The sequence below is a fragment of the Gekko japonicus genome, unplaced genomic scaffold (assembly GCF_001447785.1).
Source record: "Gekko japonicus isolate JY-2015 unplaced genomic scaffold, Gekko_japonicus_V1.1 scaffold131, whole genome shotgun sequence".
NCBI lineage: Eukaryota > Metazoa > Chordata > Lepidosauria > Squamata > Gekkonidae > Gekko > Gekko japonicus.
This window is the reverse complement of record NW_015167061.1, coordinates 1,042,350-1,046,624: the sequence shown is the minus strand read 5'-3', so window position 1 is coordinate 1,046,624 and position 4,275 is coordinate 1,042,350. Positions and strand designations below refer to the sequence as shown.

Genomic DNA, 4,275 nt, shown 5'->3' with positions numbered 1-4,275 from the left:
AAGGGGCCCCTAGGCTGTTTTGGAGTGGGCGGCCGGGGGGGGGGGGCCTCTGCAGCTTACCTGGCTGCTTCTTGCTCTGACTGAGGGCTGCTGGGAGCAGGGGGCGGGGCTTGTTGCATGTGCCCGCCCCCTGGGCTCTTTACTGCCGGAGCTCTGCTCCTGTGCGCTCCTGCAGGAAATGACCCCTGAGTACAGTTATATCTCCACAGTGAAACAAACCGCAGTTTCTCTGCGGACGTTGCAGGTCATGGAAATAGTGCAGGGAACCCAGCTGCCGTGGCGCCAATTTAAAGCAGGGCCTCCCTATTCACACACCATTCCCAGGACCCATAAACAAAGTAGAAGAGATGAAGAGAAGAAGAGAACAGATTTATACCCCACCCTTCACTACTCAAAGGAGTCTCAGAGTGGCTCACAATCTCCTTTCCCTCCCCCTCCCCACAACAGACACCCCGTGAGGCTGGTGGGGCTGAGAGAGCTCTCTCGAGAACTGCTCCTGAGAGAACAGCTCTGAGAGAACTTGTGACTGGCCCAAGGTCACACCAGCAGCTGCATGTGGAGGAGTGGGGAATCAAACCCTGTTCTCCCAGATTAGAGTCTGTGCTCCTAACCACTGCACCAAACTGTTAGCTTGTAGCTAGTGAGCAGAGATCCTTTCCCTTCATTTTCATGGGGTGTGTGTGTGGTTCCTTGATTCCAGAACAGAGCATCTTAATTACAAAGGAAATGGGAAACTTTAAGGGAACGAGTAGCCAGCCCTAGTGGCCATTTGGTCACTTCCACGGAGTCAGGAAGGTCAGGGGTCACCAAAACCCAAGAGACTCTGAGCCGGAGAGACCGCTGGCCACCATCGAACCCAGAAATCAGCGTGTGACTTGCAGAGACTGTGAAGGTACGCCTCCCCCCCCCAAACTCATTTGCACCCCTATTCCGCCCAGGGCTTGTCCCCTGGTGACCTTTTCTTCCAGGCCGCGGTGACTTTTCATCCCCTGCTCCTTTAATGTGCTCAGCTTCTCCGGCCAAATGAGAAACGGCTGCGGCAGCAGCAGGGGAGGATGAATGGGCCCTGGCCCTCAGCGCCCTTCCTTCTCCTCCCCCCCTCCCAAAAGGAGGAGGGACAAGGGAGCTTGATCTGCGACCCCCTGACCTTCCTCTCACTTCGGGATGTGGAGGCTGCCCACACCTGCTATTGATAAAAATCTTAGACAAATTCCAATACCATGTATTTCCAATAAAGATGCCCTCCGGCGGACCTGTGTGTGTTGCGGCAGGAGGTGGGAAAGAAGGAAACGGGAGGGCAGAGGGAGGGGGGGCAGGAGGAATAGATCATACTGCAATTAAGGGTGGGGAGAGACCGGCCTTTTCTTCTACTGTAGACCAACACTCCCTCTAAGATGTGGAGTCTTGTGAGCAAAAATGCCACTTTGTGAGCTCCTGGCATTAAAGTTGTGAGTGAGCGATTTGGCTACTGCATAAATTAGTTTGCTCTGGAGCCCTCCTTCCTGAGCGAAGACAAAAATGTGTGAGGCGGAGGCTTAAAAACCTGTGAGCCACCTCGCAGTAACTCAGCTTAGAGGGAACACTGACAGATGGTGTTTGATCTAGAATAACTGAGGCACTTTCCCCCTTCTGGATTAACATTTGGAATTTCCTTCCCTGCACTTATGATACATTTGCAGGACGTTGATGTTCTATTTAGGAGCGGAATTAGAAAGTTAATAAGAGCACTCACCCATCTGTCCTTGCTTCCTTATGCTAGGAAAGGGTACTCTCAGGTTCAGTTGTTTTTGCTTTTTCTTCTGCCCCCCCCCCAAAAAAATAGGTATTTTTAAAAATTAAGTGGGAAGGGCAGGTTTGCTCATGCCCACAAAGTTATTTTTTTCTGTTAAAGAAGGTAAAAGAGAAAATTACCTGTTATCAGAGGAACTTGTTTCCTGAATTTCTGTGTTAATCTGTGTATTTTGCTCCTGAAGGAGGTAAAGCCTGGAGCTGGGAGTGTTGGGATTCTTTATTCAAGGTCGATGGTTGTATTGCAAACACAAGAGCCACACTTAGTAAAAGAAAAATATCTTTACTATAAAAACAAAATAAAACATGGGTATGGTACTTTGGATAAAAGAAATAAAATAAAAGGTTACATACTTGCAGTTACTCTCAGTAATATATGCTAACAGCTACATCTTTCTATCTCTCTTGGCTTCTAGAAGAGAACTACCTCTTTGGTTCACACAAAGGGCCATAAACTTGTGAATACATTAATGCTAGATCAAAGCATTTCTACAAACAAGATGTTAGTAGACCAATACAAAGGTTACAGGTCACTTCATCAGGATAAACAACTCCCACAAACTTTCCCGCCCTTGAATACATTATGTAACGTAACATCCTGTTTGCTAACTAACAACATTTAACTCTGTAATGGCTGAAGTGTAAGCAACTTGCAATTCCAACAGGGAGGTACCAGGTGCCCTCTGAGGGTGGAGGATTCTATGTCTCTGCATGCAGAGATGGAAAGGCAGCCTCCGTTGCAGGTCACCGGCCTCTGTCTCAGGCACTGCTCCATGCTGTAATGCTATGCCAGCAAGGGTTAAAATTTACTGCCCTGTTTCAATGGGAGCTCCTGGCAAGAAGATAAGGCCAGAGCATCATGCAGCGCTGCAGTCTCCTCTGGTCTGATACTGGTGGTTGCAGGGGTCATTTCCTGCAGGAGCGCACAGGAGTGGAGCTCTGTCAGTAAAGAGCCCAGGGGGCGGACACATGCAACAAGCCCCACCCCTTGCTCCCAGCAGCCCTCTGTCAGAGCAAGAAGCAGCCAGGTAAGTTGCAGATCCCGCCCAGCCCCCCCGGTACAAAACAGTCCAGTGGCACCTTTAAGACCAAGTTTTATTCAGGTACAAGCTCTCCCTCCTCTGCAAGGACAGATCTGCTACGTCCCCCCCCCCCAATAGTTTGCAATCCAAAAGAGTCCAGTGGAGCCTGCCTGAGCAGTGGGTGTTGCCTTCTGACACACTTCCGGTGATGTCAGGGGGTGTGGCATATGCAAATAAGTTATGCTAATGAGTTATGCTAATGAGCTCCTGCACCTCTTTTTCTGCGAAATGACCCCTGGGTGGTTGTATTTCTCCAGTTACACTAGCCATAAACTCAGGGGACTCCAGCATTCCCCAGGCCATAGACTGGGAATTTTTTTTTTTCCTGCTGTGGGTCTTCTTCAGTTTTGTCTACACAAGTTCTTGAATGCAGGTTCAGTGCCCTGAAAGGCCCTTCAGTGGGCGTTCTCCGTCCAGTACAGGCTATTCCGCTGCCTGTCTCTGTCGGGAGTGTTTCCTAAACTCACACCCTTAGCAGAGCACAGCAAACTTACTTCCCTTCCCCTGGGAGGTGGAGGACACGGAGGCCAGGCCACAGCCTTGCGTAATGAAGAGAGACAAGAGGCCGTTTGGGCTCCTGGCAGCCCGACGGTTTGTTTCTGGCTTCAGCCCCTCCACTCACTCACACTTGGCGATGCAGGGACACCAGTTCGCTCTTGGACTGGAGTTTTTGGCGCTTGTGATTCGGAGCCGGGGCATAAAAGGAGAGCGGGGGCGGGGGGAGCTTTTCCTGGGCAGCCTCCCTAGAAGCAAGGAGAGGGGAAACCTGGGCTGTTAATGAAGCCACCGCTGTCCCAATTGCTCACGGATGCCTGGAGCAGGTTGAGCCTGACCACGCCGCGGAATTTATTAATTCCCAAGGAGAATTAATTTCTCCAGCTCATCTCGTGCGGCCTCCTTCCTCTCTTGGGCCCCCGAACAGAAGCTGGGCTCAAAAACAGAAATGCAAAAAAACCGGAGGCCCACCTGATTGCTCCTCATGTGCAAGAATGACAGTGAAACGGGGGCTTAATCGGGGGTGGGGGTGGGGGGCTGAGCCCCGGACCTTCTCTTCAGCATCTCTGAATAGCTGTGGTGTATCTGAATAGCTCCGCATACACCCAAATCTCTGGTCACATTTTCAACTTGCTTCCAAGGAGCTGAGGGTTCTCTCCTTTTCCATTTTTTCTCCCCTTTACCACTGTCCTGTAAGGTAGAGTAGGGAGCTTGACGGGCAAGACTGGGATTGGAACCCAGCGCTCCTCCATCTGAATATGAAATACCAAACTACTGAATCATGCCAGCAATTAACTGAAGCCAGGCTAGAGATGTAAAATTTCCGGAAATTTTCAAGCTCGGAAAAAAACCCGGGTTTTTTTCCTGGTTTTTCGGGAGAAAACGGAAATTTTCGGAAAAATTGAAAAAA

General features: G+C 50.2%; 1 protein-coding gene across 1 annotated transcript in view; it reads left to right on the top strand.

The window, feature by feature from the left end:
• The window catches only part of PAX7 (paired box 7), a 161,489-nt gene that overhangs the window by 153,814 nt on the left and 3,400 nt on the right, over nt 1–4,275 (top strand). The window lies entirely within an intron of this gene.